The 17800-nt window shown below is 46.4% G+C and overlaps 2 long non-coding RNA genes across 2 annotated transcripts; both read right to left on the bottom strand.

Moving 5' to 3' along the window:
- Window positions 1–5491: 5491 nt before the first annotated feature.
- LOC122390449 lies at window positions 5492–9380 on the bottom strand. Its single transcript, XR_006258151.1, has 2 exons — window positions 9329–9380; window positions 5492–6332 (listed from the first exon to the last, which is right to left on the bottom strand). It is a non-coding gene; the product is annotated as an uncharacterized LOC122390449 (long non-coding RNA).
- Window positions 9381–10975: 1595 nt separating this feature from the next.
- On the bottom strand, window positions 10976–14864 carry LOC122390448. The gene is made up of 2 exons (XR_006258150.1): window positions 14813–14864; window positions 10976–11816 (listed from the first exon to the last, which is right to left on the bottom strand). It is a non-coding gene; the product is annotated as an uncharacterized LOC122390448 (long non-coding RNA).
- Window positions 14865–17800: the final 2936 nt, after the last annotated feature.

Below are 17800 nucleotides of genomic sequence, written 5' to 3'. Positions count from 1 at the left end.
CATAGTGAGGCGGACATACGAATTTACGAGAGTTTAGCGACGAAATGATTCACTTAATTGTTAAGTAATGGGTACCATTAGGTAGACCATAAATTTTATCTAGCATCTCACCGTAGATGCAGTAAAAAGTGCTTTACTTTTCAATGTATGTAAAGACTTGCTCAGCTCAATCAGTTCACTCTGTATTGGCTCAAGCCGTATCATGCGAACGCAATACAAACTAGAGCACCGACAGCGCAGCGCTCCCCAACTCACTGCTCGCCCAGTCCACCCGGGCCGCCGCCACGACGGCCCCCCCCCCCCCGCAAGTAGGCATCCCGCACTGCACCGACAGCCGCGGGCGACCAGCTGACCGGCCAGCTGACCGGCCAGCAGCCGGCGGGCGGCAAGCCACGGATGGCCGACCCGCCGGCGCGGCGAGGGAGGGGAGGGACGCAGCTGAAAGACCCGACTACATATATATCAAAGAATGATACATTATATGTAATCATCGATGACGCGACATAAATCTGCTTTATTGGGTTTAGCGGTGTAGTCTGTGATGCCATCACAATGAAAATAGCCTAGTTTTGTAGAGCATCAAATTCTGATTCTATAACGACTCTCGCTAGTCCATTTTCAATTGTAAATAAGCCTTTTATTGCGATGCAAAGTCCCGAAATGGTGCCGACGGCGGCCGGTCCCCCGATGGTACCATACCATAGATGGTAAACAGGTTAGTTCACATTCCCGCCGCTATGCGGGCGGCGGCGGCGCCACCTGTCCTCGTGTCCGCCTGACACCGTAACGATATAGGTCTGAGCTCAAATCTCGGTAATGTCGTGCTTTTTTACTATATTTCTCAAAAACGGCACCACGTGCAATAAAGTTGTATATATCATTGGAAAGAGCATCAAAAGTTGTATAACCTATCAACTTTTCACATAAATATATCTCAACTGTAAAAAGTTATTAAGCAGCAAAGACGCTCCCATTGACTTTCCATGTTAAAATTTTTCATTTTTAAACGAGCCTAAAAAGAACAAACGAATTTGCACAGCTTAAAGAAGCATAACAACATGTTCTATGGTCTTTTCTCAACAAGTCCTGGAAGTTTAAACAAAATCGTATCATATAATTTTGTACAATGAGCGAATGAAAAAGTCTCTGCAAAAATGCCCATTGACTTAACATGGGGAGCGAAAAAAGTTCAACTTTGACCTCGTGCAAAGTCACGTTACGAAGTTCTGAGGGGTATACGGCGCACACTAGCGTGTACCCAAACGTGTTTGCCATAAAATGCTGGGAAGAAAACCACCTCTTCCTTGGCTCGTTTTCCCGCTATTCGCGATCGCGCAAAAAGTGTCCAAAACCCCATTGACTTAACATGGGGAAAATGGAATCGCACGTGCCACGTGCCACGAGGTTTTAAGCGAGTAGCGACCGAAGCCATCAGGTAGATCGCCCCCGGGAGCCCATACCCTGAAATTTTTACGAAAATCGCAATGCACGTTTAGGCCCCGGTCAAGTTGCCCCAATTCGCGGCCAGACTTGCAAAACATAGCCCGGAGACGGACCGCTCCGGTTGTTTTTCAATAGAAAAACACAATTCTAACGAATAGTGTTTGTCTTTTCAAACAACCTGCGGTTACGGGACCGCAGGTTGTTTGAGCAAGCACCTTTGTAAACGCAGCAAAAACGCCCGCCGCCAAACGAGAGGATGAGCCTTGCACGTGCAGACCGGAGTCGGTGTGCTACGGACTGACGTGCACGGCACCCTATTCGCCGGTCTATAGCGGTGTGCCAAATTTGAGTGCAATCGACCCGGCCGTTTTCGAGATCTGGAAGCGACACCCTGCACGTGCGCACGTGCAGCCTGGGCCCCAATTGACTTGTGCACGGCACTCTATTCGCCGGTTTCTAGCGATGTACCAAATTTAATCTGAATCGGCCCAGCCGTTTCCAAGATCTGGAAGCGACCCATACAGGTGCGCACGTGCAGCTGCACCCCAACCGCGGCACATGAAAATACATACTTACTGACTTGTGCACGGCACCCTACTAACCAGTCTCTAGTGGTATGCCAAATTTGAGCACAGTCGGTCCAGCCGTTCTTGAGATATGGAAGCGTCAGCCTGCACGTGCGCACGTGCAAACTGGGTCCCATCTGACTTGTGCACGGCACCCTACTCGCCGAGCCCTAACGGTGTGCCAACTTTGATCACAATCGGCCCAGCCGTTCTCGAGATCTGGAATCGTCACCCTGCCCGTGCGCACGTGCAGCGGCACCCCAACCGTGACACATGGAAATGCATCGCCTGGAAAGTGTCTACGTCCATGCCAAGTTTTAGCGCAATCGGCCCAGTAATAAGCGAGCTATTGCGCTTATTACAAAACAGGCACCTCTTGGCTTTGCACGTGGAACGTGCGTTAGGGGTCACCCATATGCATCGAGAGTAGCACACTATATGAAAGAAGGGAAAAAGCTACCCCACACAAAAAAACCGTAAGTGTATCAGCCCAGTGGTTGCCGAGATATAAGTGGTACAAAAACGTCCCCAGACTCCCCACGGTGGCCGGCCGCTATTTAGCAGTAAAATCGTGTCGCATCCTTCTATGGGAGGTATCCCCGTCACCTGTTCGTATACTGTCTGAGCAAAGGCCATACGTTACGGTCCAAACTCCATAGTGAGGCGGACATACGAATTTACGAGAGTTTAGCGACGAAATGATTCACTTAATTGTTAAGTAATCGGTACCATTAGGTACGCCATAAATTTTCTCTAGCATCTCACCGTAGATGCAGCAAAAAGTGCTTTACTTTTCAATGTATATAAAGACTTGCTCAGCTCAATCAGTTCACTCTGTATTGGCTCAAGCCGTATCATGCGAGCGCAATACAAACTAGAGCACCAGACAGCGCAGCGCTCCCCAACTCACTGCTCGCCCAGTCCACCCGGGCCGCCGCCACGACGGCCCCCCGCAAGTAGGCATCCCGCACTGCACCGACAGCCGCGGGCGACCAGCTGACCGGCCAGCTGACCGGCCAGCAGCCGGCGGGCGGCAAGCCGCGGATGGCCGACCCGCCAGCGCGGCGAGGGAGGGGAGGGACGCAGCTGAAAGACCCGACTACATATATATCAAAGAAACATTATATGTAATCATCGATGACGCGACATAAATCTGCTTTATTGGGGTTAGCGGTGTAGTCTGTGATGCCATCACAATGAAAATAGCCTAGTTTTGTAGAGCATCAAATTCTGATTCCATAACGACTCTCGCTAGTCCATTTTCAATTGTAAATAAGCCTTTTATTGCGATGCAAAGTCCCGAAATGGTGCCGACGGCGGCCGGTCCCCCGATGGTACCATACCATAGATGGTAAACAGGTTAGTTCACATTCCCGCCGCTATACGGGCGGCGGCGGCGCCACCTGTCCTCGTGACCGCCTGACACCGTAACGATATAGGTCTGAGCTCAAATCTCGGTAATGTCGTGCTTTTTTACTATATTTCTCAAAAACGGCAGCACGTGCAATAATGTTGTATATATCATTGGAAAGAGCATCAAAAGTTGTATAAAATATCAACTTTTGACTTAAACATATCTTAAACGTAAAAAGTTATTAAGCAGCGAAGACGCTCCCATTGACTTTCCATGTTAAAATTTTTCATTTTTAAACGAGCTTCAAAAGAGCAAACGAATTCTGACAGCTTAACGAAGCATAACAACATGTTCTATGGTCTTTTCTCAACAAGTCCTGAAAGTTTAAACAAAATCGTATCATATAATTTTGTACAATGAGCGAATGAAAATGTCTCTGCAAAAACGCCCATTGACTTAACATGGGGAGCGAAAAAAATTCAACTTTGACCTCGTGCAAAGACACGTTACGAAGTTCTGAGGGGTATACGGCGCACACCAGCGTGTACCCAAACGTGTTTGCCATAAAATGCTGGGAAGAAAACCACCTCTTCCTTGGCTCGTTTTCCCGCCATTGGCGATCGCGCAAAAAGTGTCCAAAACCCCGTTGACTTAACATGGGGAAAATGGAATCGCACGTGCCACGTGCCACGAGGTTTTAAGCGAGTAGCGACCGGTGCCATCAGGTAGATCGCCCCCGGGAGCCCATACACTGAAATTTTTAAGAAAATCGAGCCACAAGTTTAGGCCTGACCCAAGTTGCCCCAATTCGCGGCCAGACATGCAAAACATAGCCCGGAGAAGGACCGCTCCGGTTGTTTTTCAATAGAAAAACACAATTCTAACGAATAGTGTTTGTCTTTTCAAACAACCTGCGGTTATAGGCTGGAATCAAGTTGCCCCAATTCGCTGCCAGACTTGCAAAACATAGCCCGGAGAAGGACCGCTCCGGTTGTTTTTCAATAGAAAAACACAATTCTAACGAATAGTGTTTGTCTTTTCAAACAACCTGCGGTTAAACTAATAGTAAAACGTGTTTGCCATAAAATGCTGGGAAGAAAACCACCTCTTCCTTGGCTCGTTTTCCCGCCATTGGCGATCGCGCAAAAAGTGTCCAAAACCCCGTTGACTTAACATGGGGAAAATGGAATCGCACGTGCCACGTGCCACGAGGTTTTAAGCGAGTAGCGACCGGTGCCATCAGGTAGATCGCCCCCGGGAGCCCATACACTGAAATTTTTAAGAAAATCGAGCCACAAGTTTAGGCCTGACCCAAGTTGCCCCAATTCGCGGCCAGACATGCAAAACATAGCCCGGAGAAGGACCGCTCCGGTTGTTTTTCAATAGAAAAACACAATTCTAACGAATAGTGTTTGTCTTTTCAAACAACCTGCGGTTATAGGCTGGAATCAAGTTGCCCCAATTCGCTGCCAGACTTGCAAAACATAGCCCGGAGAAGGACCGCTCCGGTTGTTTTTCAATAGAAAAACACAATTCTAACGAATAGTGTTTGTCTTTTCAAACAACCTGCGGTTAAACTAATAGTATTACCGCAGGGAACACGACGCATTTATAGCCGATACATTTGCTTTTTTTCTTAAATAAGATTGAAACATTGCGAGTACTGGCTTTTCGCCTAGCAGTTGGGCGTGAGGTGAGTGACGATAAAAATTATTTCGCTCTCCCTTGCTCCTGCACCTGCGGAAAGTGGATGGATGGGCATTGGATACTTACTGGAAGGGTGTAATAAGGGCAATACACCACTTCATGCTCCGATAATTGCATTACGTCTATGACGGTGTAAAGTAAAGAATAAAGATGTGTGAAGAAATAGACATCTGACAATTGGCTGACTTCCCTGCCTCCCGGCCGCTACTCAGGTCCACCACTCGCCGTTGTCAGTGCACGGTTTTTCTAGCAAGCTCCAGCCTAGTATTGATCTTATTCAGTATTTACGGTACGAAGATTTGATAACGGAATGTGACGTTTCCACATCATGCTTGATGGTTGAAGTTTGCACCGTTAACAACTACCAAGTCAAGTCGCAGCCCCAGTCATCTGGCACGTCTCTGTCATCGAATAAAGCCAATGAACAAGAAAGTTATTATTTTCCAGCATAAATGAAAATATATAACACTGCTACAGGCGGTACGCGGATGTCATGCACATTACACACAACGATTCAATCGAATAAAAACTGGATTAACCATAAATCAGCACTGGATTAACCATAAATAATAACAGTACAGCACCAAACACTTGAGATGCACATTATAGTACTTTAGAATGCACAGAGGAGTAATGAGACTAAAAGTTTTAACACGCCCTATCTTAAAAAAATATTGAACGAGATATTTCCACAGTGCAAAAACAAAACCGAAATCCGACAAAAAACCGATTCCAGGTTCAATGTCCACAGATTTAAAAACAAAACTTTCAAGTGCCCCCATGGTAAAAAAAAAATGACCAAAGACGGAATTGTAACAAAGAATAAATAAAGATATGTGCGGCAAACGAAGGGCGGCACTGGACGAGCGTCTGCACAAAGTAGGCGCACAGAGTTACTCCTTAGCCCAGCGGGCAGCAGCAAATGAATTACAACCAAAGGAAGAATATGCATTAGTCTATTAAGGCTCATCGCACCATGACGAGGCACAGCTAGGATAACGCGATTCGCCTGCGTCCTCCAGGCGAGAAGCACCTCGAGTAGGCTGCCGTGTCTTGACCAACTGCCGCATCCGTCGTCCGCGCCGCAGGCCTCCCAGTAGTGCCTCGGAGTAGTGCCTCCATCGCATCGGCCGTCGACCGGCGTGGGGCCCGGATGTGACTAGTGCAGCTCCGTGGGGTGCCCTGCCGCGCTCTGCCGAGTGTGCAGAGAGCAGGTAGACTGGTGGCGGTGAAGAAAACAAGCAGTTATCTTCTTTCGGGATCTGTAAAGAAGCATTCTACTAAAAACTACATCCAAAACGTTTTCCATATTTTTTTTTTACAGAACACAATGCAGTAGCCAAAATAGATATGAAGTATGTGAAGACAACAGTCTACTGCCATTAGATAACTGATCCTGATGGACAAATACATTAGATACTAGTAAATCATAAGGTGGTTCAAAGGCACACTTTGCAGCTCCAGTAAAAAATCACTGTTTTTCATACTTCATACTGTAAGGGGAAAGGGTGGGGTGGGGATGCAGCCAAGAGTGCATCATATGGGGTTGTAGTGGTCGGACCATCTGGAGCAATAGCCTGTTTTTGCCGTTTTTAATGTTAACCCTATGGCGCACATGAGCACGCGCCACGGGCGCACCCCCGGCCGAATCGTGCCCAAAAGCTAATACGACCTGTTGAATTACATGACCCACGAGTCGTGAAAATTTCACCCTCGTGCGTCAATCGACGGCGCCGCAATATCCGTTTTGGGGCATCACGCCGCCTATAAGCCTCGCAAAAGCGTCCGCACGGCCGGCCGGCCGGCCGGCCGGCCGCTCATACTCAGAAATTTCCGTTAATCTAAGGAAAGACTTCGCTCGCTTCGCTCGCTCCGTAACAAAAGTGACACCTCTCCGTTTTACACGTGTCACGTGCAGTGGAGGTCACCCGCAAGCATTGTCCATAGTAAATACTTGTAAGAAGAGTATACGCTACCCCACACAAAAAACCGCAAGTGTAACAGTGTCCGTCCCCCTCCCCGGCGCCGTTTTCCTCCAGGGGAGGCGCCCCAGCCGCCGTACTGGGGCGTAGCGGAGTCCGTGCTTTTAGCACAGCAAAATATCCACCCAGGCTAGATTAACGTCACGACAACCTAGGATTAAGAGTGGCTAGACTTCAGACTTCATGCAGACTTAACATTGAAGTATTATATATGCAACTAAATGACACACATGGTGTTTGTTCTAACCTTCTCAACAGAAAGTGAACGTGTCAGGACAGCACCCCTTGGTGACCATTATATTCAAGGGGTGCAGGAACTGATTCCCCAGGGGTGAAGCGATAGAAGCAAAAACATGAGTCACTAGTTCCCTCCTGTGTCTTCCCTCCTGCAGAAAAAAAAATACATGTGTGATGCCCAATGTGACTGATAACTGCATATTATAAAGCTGGAAATATTGTACAAAGTTGTGACAACACAAGCAAACTATGCATGTCACTGCTCTTGTATAACTTTTCTATTTTTATTGCTATATGAGACCTCACAAGACACAAAAATATGCATGGTTAGAAAGTGGGTAACAATACATTTCCGCTCATACTCAGAAATTTCCGTTAATCTAAGGAAAGACTTCGCTCGCTTCGCTCGCTCCGTAACAAAAGTGACACCTCTCCGTTTTACACGTGTCACGTGCAGTGGAGGTCACCCGCAAGCATTGTCCATAGTAAATACTTGTAAGAAGAGTATACGCTACCCCACACAAAAAACCGCAAGTGTAACAGTGTCCGTCCCCCTCCCCGGCGCCGTTTTCCTCCAGGGGAGGCGCCCCAGCCGCCGTACTGGGGCGTAGCGGAGTCCGTGCTTTTAGCACAGCAAAATATCCACCCAGGCTAGATTAACGTCACGACAACCTAGGATTAAGAGTGGCTAGACTTCAGACTTCATGCAGACTTAACATTGAAGTATTATATATGCAACTAAATGACACACATGGTGTTTGTTCTAACCTTCTCAACAGAAAGTGAACGTGTCAGGACAGCACCCCTTGGTGACCATTATATTCAAGGGGTGCAGGAACTGATTCCCCAGGGGTGAAGCGATAGAAGCAAAAACATGAGTCACTAGTTCCCTCCTGTGTCTTCCCTCCTGCAGAAAAAAAAATACATGTGTGATGCCCAATGTGACTGATAACTGCATATTATAAAGCTGGAAATATTGTACAAAGTTGTGACAACACAAGCAAACTATGCATGTCACTGCTCTTGTATAACTTTTCTATTTTTATTGCTATATGAGACCTCACAAGACACAAAAATATGCATGGTTAGAAAGTGGGTAACAATACATTTCAAATGAACTAAGCAGATTATTTCTAAGCTCCTTTAAGTCCCAATTTCTGCTATATTTCGCTTGTTGTCACTTCATATTTTGAACTCAAGGTGCCTTGTGGATTTACCTCAGGTATGTAGGTAAATCCACAAGGATTTATGGGCTTTACCACAGTTGAGTAGCTGCTCCCTCAATTTAAGTTTCTCGTTAAATTTCATTGAGGCGTTGCAAGATGGGCTGAAGCCGAATCCTCTTCCCTGTTTAGCTGATGCTCATAATACCTGAACATTTTTAATTCCAATTTTTATAGCTGTTAACAATTGGTAAAGGCCCATGTACCTAGACAACAATGACTTTACAGAAGAAACCCCTGGCTGTGTTTCATGGGCGCGCTGCCAGCCGCTGCCAGCGCATTCCGCGTGAGCTAGCGTCAACCTCCGGTAGTGTTGGAGGTATAGGCTTGTTGATGTCTCTATGGAAGCCAAAAGCGGCTGGCAGAGTGCTGTGATATGCTGTGATACACCACCCTTATTTTTGCACAATAATGCTGTGATAACTGTTCCTGCAAAAAATATAAGGTGAAGTGAAGTAAAATCAGGTCAAACATTAATATATACCCGAAAATAGCAGTGTTTGGAGTACCTATATTCACATTACCAATAATATAAAATCAGGTCAAACATTAATATATACCAGAAAATAGCAGTGTTTGCCGTTTGGAGTACCTATATTCACATTACCAATAATATGATACACAACAGGCCATAGAAAACCAGTGAATCAGAATGTTGAATTGTACCCCAATTTCAATATCAATATGGCACTTGGCAATAACAGTTAAACACACCGTTTTTGATGTTAAATCAACAGAGAAAACTCCTGAACATAAAAAATGATCAGAATGTATAATAAGGATAACAGTATAAATAAAAATCGACGACATCAGCACCTATCATCGCCGTTCCACATTCACCACTCCCCATTCCACGCACAGATTGTTTACTCCTTGGTTTACCCCGTGTTCGCAGTCTCCCTGACGACGGAGATTCTTTACGCCCACCGACCAATCACGTTCAAGATCAGCGGGGCTTGGCCGCAGTTCTCGAACGCTATTTGCCAGATTAAGCAGGACCTTCGTCGTCAGTAAACTGTGAACACGGCGTTACATATTTCGCTATGGTAACAAAAGCGCCAGAATTGACTACCAGAATTGGATCCGAAGGTCAAATGGGTCACGTGACTGACAAGTTCAGATGGACAACACCAGGAAAACGGAACAACGTGCAATAACGTTCTATATATCATTGGAAAGAGCATCAAAAGTTGTATAAAATATCAACTTTTGACTTAAACATATCTTAAACGTAAAAAGTTATTAAGCATCAAAGACGCTCCCATTGACTTTCAAAGTTAAAATTTTTCATTTTTAAACGAGCTTCAAAAGAGCAAACGAATTCTGACAGCTTAACGAAGCATAACACCATGTTCTATGGTCTTTTCTCAACAAGTCCTGAAAGTTTAAACAAAATCGTATCATATAATTTTGTACAATGAGCGAATGAAAAAGTCTCTGCAAAAACGCCCATTGACTTAACATGGGGAGCGAAAAAAATTCAACTTTGACCTCGTGCAAAGACACGTTACGAAGTTCTGAGGGGTATACGGCGCACACCAGCGTGTACCCAAACGTGTTTGCCATAAAATGCTGGGAAGAAAACCACCTCTTCCTTGGCTCGTTTTTCCGCTATTCCCGATCGCGCAAAAAGTGTCCAAAACCCCGTTGACTTAACATGGGGAAAATGGAATCGCACGTGCCACGTGCCACGAGGTTTTAAGCGAGTAGCGACCGGTGCCAACAGGTAGATCGCCTGCGGGAGCCCATACACTGAAATTTTTAAGAAAATCGAGCCACAAGTTTAGGCCTGACCCAAGTTGCCCCAATTCGCGGCCAGACATGCAAAACATAGCCCGGAGAAGGACCGCTCCGGTTGTTTTTCAATAGAAAAACACAATTCTAACGAATAGTGTTTGTCTTTTCAAACAACCTGCGGTTATTACCGCAGGGAACACGACGCATTTATAGCCGATACATTTGCTTTTTTTCTTAAATAAGATTGAAACATTGCGAGTACTGGCTTTTCGCCTAGCAGTTGGGCGTGAGGTGAGTGACGATAAAAATTATTTCGCTCTCCCTTGCTCCTGCACCTGCGGAAAGTGGATGGATGGGCATTGGATACTTACTGGAAGGGTGTAATAAGGGCAATACACCACTTCATGCTCCGATAATTGCATTACGTCTATGACGGTGTAAAGTAAAGAATAAAGATGTGTGAAGAAATAGACATCTGACAATTGGCTGACTTCCCTGCCTCCCGGCCGCTACTCAGGTCCACCACTCGCCGTTGTCAGTGCACGGTTTTTCTAGCAAGCTCCAGCCTAGTATTGATCTTATTCAGTATTTACGGTACGAAGATTTGATAACGGAATGTGACGTTTCCACATCATGCTTGATGGTTGAAGTTTGCACCGTTAACAACTACCAAGTCAAGTCGCAGCCCCAGTCATCTGGCACGTCTCTGTCATCGAATAAAGCCAATGAACAAGAAAGTTATTATTTTCCAGCATAAATGAAAATATATAACACTGCTACAGGCGGTACGCGGATGTCATGCACATTACACACAACGATTCAATCGAATAAAAACTGGATTAACCATAAATCAGCACTGGATTAACCATAAATAATAACAGTACAGCACCAAACACTTGAGATGCACATTATAGTACTTTAGAATGCACAGAGGAGTAATGAGACTAAAAGTTTTAACACGCCCTATCTTAAAAAAATATTGAACGAGATATTTCCACAGTGCAAAAACAAAACCGAAATCCGACAAAAAACCGATTCCAGGTTCAATGTCCACAGATTTAAAAACAAAACTTTCAAGTGCCCCCATGGTAAAAAAAAAATGACCAAAGACGGAATTGTAACAAAGAATAAATAAAGATATGTGCGGCAAACGAAGGGCGGCACTGGACGAGCGTCTGCACAAAGTAGGCGCACAGAGTTACTCCTTAGCCCAGCGGGCAGCAGCAAATGAATTACAACCAAAGGAAGAATATGCATTAGTCTATTAAGGCTCATCGCACCATGACGAGGCACAGCTAGGATAACGCGATTCGCCTGCGTCCTCCAGGCGAGAAGCACCTCGAGTAGGCTGCCGTGTCTTGACCAACTGCCGCATCCGTCGTCCGCGCCGCAGGCCTCCCAGTAGTGCCTCGGAGTAGTGCCTCCATCGCATCGGCCGTCGACCGGCGTGGGGCCCGGATGTGACTAGTGCAGCTCCGTGGGGTGCCCTGCCGCGCTCTGCCGAGTGTGCAGAGAGCAGGTAGACTGGTGGCGGTGAAGAAAACAAGCAGTTATCTTCTTTCGGGATCTGTAAAGAAGCATTCTACTAAAAACTACATCCAAAACGTTTTCCATATTTTTTTTTTACAGAACACAATGCAGTAGCCAAAATAGATATGAAGTATGTGAAGACAACAGTCTACTGCCATTAGATAACTGATCCTGATGGACAAATACATTAGATACTAGTAAATCATAAGGTGGTTCAAAGGCACACTTTGCAGCTCCAGTAAAAAATCACTGTTTTTCATACTTCATACTGTAAGGGGAAAGGGTGGGGTGGGGATGCAGCCAAGAGTGCATCATATGGGGTTGTAGTGGTCGGACCATCTGGAGCAATAGCCTGTTTTTGCCGTTTTTAATGTTAACCCTATGGCGCACATGAGCACGCGCCACGGGCGCACCCCCGGCCGAATCGTGCCCAAAAGCTAATACGACCTGTTGAATTACATGACCCACGAGTCGTGAAAATTTCACCCTCGTGCGTCAATCGACGGCGCCGCAATATCCGTTTTGGGGCATCACGCCGCCTATAAGCCTCGCAAAAGCGTCCGCACGGCCGGCCGGCCGGCCGGCCGGCCGCTCATACTCAGAAATTTCCGTTAATCTAAGGAAAGACTTCGCTCGCTTCGCTCGCTCCGTAACAAAAGTGACACCTCTCCGTTTTACACGTGTCACGTGCAGTGGAGGTCACCCGCAAGCATTGTCCATAGTAAATACTTGTAAGAAGAGTATACGCTACCCCACACAAAAAACCGCAAGTGTAACAGTGTCCGTCCCCCTCCCCGGCGCCGTTTTCCTCCAGGGGAGGCGCCCCAGCCGCCGTACTGGGGCGTAGCGGAGTCCGTGCTTTTAGCACAGCAAAATATCCACCCAGGCTAGATTAACGTCACGACAACCTAGGATTAAGAGTGGCTAGACTTCAGACTTCATGCAGACTTAACATTGAAGTATTATATATGCAACTAAATGACACACATGGTGTTTGTTCTAACCTTCTCAACAGAAAGTGAACGTGTCAGGACAGCACCCCTTGGTGACCATTATATTCAAGGGGTGCAGGAACTGATTCCCCAGGGGTGAAGCGATAGAAGCAAAAACATGAGTCACTAGTTCCCTCCTGTGTCTTCCCTCCTGCAGAAAAAAAAATACATGTGTGATGCCCAATGTGACTGATAACTGCATATTATAAAGCTGGAAATATTGTACAAAGTTGTGACAACACAAGCAAACTATGCATGTCACTGCTCTTGTATAACTTTTCTATTTTTATTGCTATATGAGACCTCACAAGACACAAAAATATGCATGGTTAGAAAGTGGGTAACAATACATTTCCGCTCATACTCAGAAATTTCCGTTAATCTAAGGAAAGACTTCGCTCGCTTCGCTCGCTCCGTAACAAAAGTGACACCTCTCCGTTTTACACGTGTCACGTGCAGTGGAGGTCACCCGCAAGCATTGTCCATAGTAAATACTTGTAAGAAGAGTATACGCTACCCCACACAAAAAACCGCAAGTGTAACAGTGTCCGTCCCCCTCCCCGGCGCCGTTTTCCTCCAGGGGAGGCGCCCCAGCCGCCGTACTGGGGCGTAGCGGAGTCCGTGCTTTTAGCACAGCAAAATATCCACCCAGGCTAGATTAACGTCACGACAACCTAGGATTAAGAGTGGCTAGACTTCAGACTTCATGCAGACTTAACATTGAAGTATTATATATGCAACTAAATGACACACATGGTGTTTGTTCTAACCTTCTCAACAGAAAGTGAACGTGTCAGGACAGCACCCCTTGGTGACCATTATATTCAAGGGGTGCAGGAACTGATTCCCCAGGGGTGAAGCGATAGAAGCAAAAACATGAGTCACTAGTTCCCTCCTGTGTCTTCCCTCCTGCAGAAAAAAAAATACATGTGTGATGCCCAATGTGACTGATAACTGCATATTATAAAGCTGGAAATATTGTACAAAGTTGTGACAACACAAGCAAACTATGCATGTCACTGCTCTTGTATAACTTTTCTATTTTTATTGCTATATGAGACCTCACAAGACACAAAAATATGCATGGTTAGAAAGTGGGTAACAATACATTTCAAATGAACTAAGCAGATTATTTCTAAGCTCCTTTAAGTCCCAATTTCTGCTATATTTCGCTTGTTGTCACTTCATATTTTGAACTCAAGGTGCCTTGTGGATTTACCTCAGGTATGTAGGTAAATCCACAAGGATTTATGGGCTTTACCACAGTTGAGTAGCTGCTCCCTCAATTTAAGTTTCTCGTTAAATTTCATTGAGGCGTTGCAAGATGGGCTGAAGCCGAATCCTCTTCCCTGTTTAGCTGATGCTCATAATACCTGAACATTTTTAATTCCAATTTTTATAGCTGTTAACAATTGGTAAAGGCCCATGTACCTAGACAACAATGACTTTACAGAAGAAACCCCTGGCTGTGTTTCATGGGCGCGCTGCCAGCCGCTGCCAGCGCATTCCGCGTGAGCTAGCGTCAACCTCCGGTAGTGTTGGAGGTATAGGCTTGTTGATGTCTCTATGGAAGCCAAAAGCGGCTGGCAGAGTGCTGTGATATGCTGTGATACACCACCCTTATTTTTGCACAATAATGCTGTGATAACTGTTCCTGCAAAAAATATAAGGTGAAGTGAAGTAAAATCAGGTCAAACATTAATATATACCCGAAAATAGCAGTGTTTGGAGTACCTATATTCACATTACCAATAATATAAAATCAGGTCAAACATTAATATATACCAGAAAATAGCAGTGTTTGCCGTTTGGAGTACCTATATTCACATTACCAATAATATGATACACAACAGGCCATAGAAAACCAGTGAATCAGAATGTTGAATTGTACCCCAATTTCAATATCAATATGGCACTTGGCAATAACAGTTAAACACACCGTTTTTGATGTTAAATCAACAGAGAAAACTCCTGAACATAAAAAATGATCAGAATGTATAATAAGGATAACAGTATAAATAAAAATCGACGACATCAGCACCTATCATCGCCGTTCCACATTCACCACTCCCCATTCCACGCACAGATTGTTTACTCCTTGGTTTACCCCGTGTTCGCAGTCTCCCTGACGACGGAGATTCTTTACGCCCACCGACCAATCACGTTCAAGATCAGCGGGGCTTGGCCGCAGTTCTCGAACGCTATTTGCCAGATTAAGCAGGACCTTCGTCGTCAGTAAACTGTGAACACGGCGTTACATATTTCGCTATGGTAACAAAAGCGCCAGAATTGACTACCAGAATTGGATCCGAAGGTCAAATGGGTCACGTGACTGACAAGTTCAGATGGACAACACCAGGAAAACGGAACAACGTGCAATAACGTTCTATATATCATTGGAAAGAGCATCAAAAGTTGTATAAAATATCAACTTTTGACTTAAACATATCTTAAACGTAAAAAGTTATTAAGCATCAAAGACGCTCCCATTGACTTTCAAAGTTAAAATTTTTCATTTTTAAACGAGCTTCAAAAGAGCAAACGAATTCTGACAGCTTAACGAAGCATAACACCATGTTCTATGGTCTTTTCTCAACAAGTCCTGAAAGTTTAAACAAAATCGTATCATATAATTTTGTACAATGAGCGAATGAAAAAGTCTCTGCAAAAACGCCCATTGACTTAACATGGGGAGCGAAAAAAATTCAACTTTGACCTCGTGCAAAGACACGTTACGAAGTTCTGAGGGGTATACGGCGCACACCAGCGTGTACCCAAACGTGTTTGCCATAAAATGCTGGGAAGAAAACCACCTCTTCCTTGGCTCGTTTTTCCGCTATTCCCGATCGCGCAAAAAGTGTCCAAAACCCCGTTGACTTAACATGGGGAAAATGGAATCGCACGTGCCACGTGCCACGAGGTTTTAAGCGAGTAGCGACCGGTGCCAACAGGTAGATCGCCTGCGGGAGCCCATACACTGAAATTTTTAAGAAAATCGAGCCACAAGTTTAGGCCTGACCCAAGTTGCCCCAATTCGCGGCCAGACATGCAAAACATAGCCCGGAGAAGGACCGCTCCGGTTGTTTTTCAATAGAAAAACACAATTCTAACGAATAGTGTTTGTCTTTTCAAACAACCTGCGGTTACCCGGCATCTGCGATGCCGGGCTCCGCATCGCGGGACCGCAGGTTGTTTGAGCAAGCACCTTTGTAAACGCAGCAAAAACGCCCGCCACCAAACGAGAGGATGAGCCTTGCACGTGCAGACCGCAGTCGGTGTGCTACGGACTGACGTGCACGGCACCCTATTCGTCGGTCTATAGCGGTGTGCCAAATTTGAGTGCAATCGACCCGGCCGTTTTCGAGATCTGGAAGCGACACCCTGCACGTGCGCACGTGCAGCCTAGGCCCCAATTGACTTGTGCACGGCACTCTATTCGCCGGTTTCTAGCGGTGTACCAAATTGGAGCTCAATCAGCCCCGTCAATTTCAAGATCTGGAAGCGACCCCTACACGTGCGCTGGTGCAACTGCACCCCAACCGTGGCACATGAAAATACATACTAACTGACTTGTGCACGGCACCCTACTAACCAGTCTCTAGCGGTATGCCAAATTTCAGCAGAGTCGGCCCAGCCGTTCTTGAGATCTGGAAGCGTCAGCCTGCACGTGCGCACGTGCATAGCGGGTCCCATCTGACTTGTGCACGGCACCCTACTTACCAGCCTCTAGCGGTGTGCCAAGTTTGATCACAATCGGCCCAGCCGTTCTCGACATCTGGAAGCGTCACCCTGCCCGTGCGCACGTGCAGTTGCACCCCTACCAAGACACGTGGAAATGCATCGCCTGGAATGTGTCTACCTCCATGCCAAGTTTTAGCGCAATCGGCCCAGTAATTACCGCGAGCTATTGCACTTATTACAAAACAGGCACCTCTTGGCTTTGCACGTGGAACGTGCGTTAGGGGTCACCCATATGCATCGAGAGTAGCACACTATGTGAAAGAAGGAAAAAAGCTACCCAACACAAAAAACCGCACGTGTATCAGCCCAGTGGTTGCCGAGATATAAGTCGTACAAAAACGTCCCCACGGCGGCCGGCCGCTATTTAGCAGTAAAATCGTGTCGCATCCTTCTATGGGAGGTATCCCCGTCACCTGTTCGTATACTGTCTGAGCAAAGACCATACGTTACGGTCCAAACTCCATAGTGAGGCGGACATACGAATTTACGAGAGTTTAGCGACGAAATGATTCACTTAATTGTTAAGTAATGGATACCATTAGGTAGACCATAAATTTTATCTAGCATCTCACCGTAGATGCAGTAAAAAGTGCTTTACTTTTCAATGTATATAAAGACTTGCTCAGCTCAATCAGTTCACTCTGTATTGGCTCAAGCCGTATCATGCGAACGCAATGCAAACTAGAGCACCGACAGCGCAGCGCTCCCCAACTCACTGCTCGCCCAGTCCACCCGGGCCGCCGCCACGACGGCCCCCCGCAAGTAGGCATCCCGCACTGCACCGACAGCCGCGGGCGACCAGCTGACCGGCCAGCTGACCGGCCAGCAGCCGGCGGGCGGCAGGGCGCGGATGGCCGACCCGCCGGCGCGGCGAGGGAGGGGAGGAACGCAGCTGAAAGACCCGACTACATATATATCAAAGAAACATTATATGTAATCATCGATGACGCGACATAAATCTGCTTTATTGGGGTTAGCGGTGTAGTCTGTGATGCCATCACAATGAAAATAGGCGCCTAGTTTTGTAGAGCATCAAATTCTGATTCCATAACGACTCTCGCTAGTCCATTTTCAATTGTAAATAAGCCTTTTATTGCGATGCAAAGTCCCGAAATGGTGCCGACGGCGGCCGGTCCCCCGATGGTACCATACCATAGATGGTAAACAGGTTAGTTCACATTCCCGCCGCTATGCGGGCGGCGGCGGCGCCACCTGTCCTCGTGTCCGCCTGACACCGTAACGATATAGGTCTGAGCTCAAATCTCGGTAATGTCGTGCTTTTTTACTA

The sequence above is a fragment of the Amphibalanus amphitrite genome, unplaced genomic scaffold (genome assembly GCF_019059575.1).
Source record: "Amphibalanus amphitrite isolate SeventyFive unplaced genomic scaffold, NRLGWU_Aamphi_draft 000396F_arrow, whole genome shotgun sequence".
Lineage (NCBI taxonomy): Eukaryota > Metazoa > Arthropoda > Thecostraca > Balanomorpha > Balanidae > Amphibalanus > Amphibalanus amphitrite.
The sequence above is the reverse complement of the archived record's forward strand: the minus strand, read 5'-3'. Positions and strand labels throughout refer to the sequence as shown.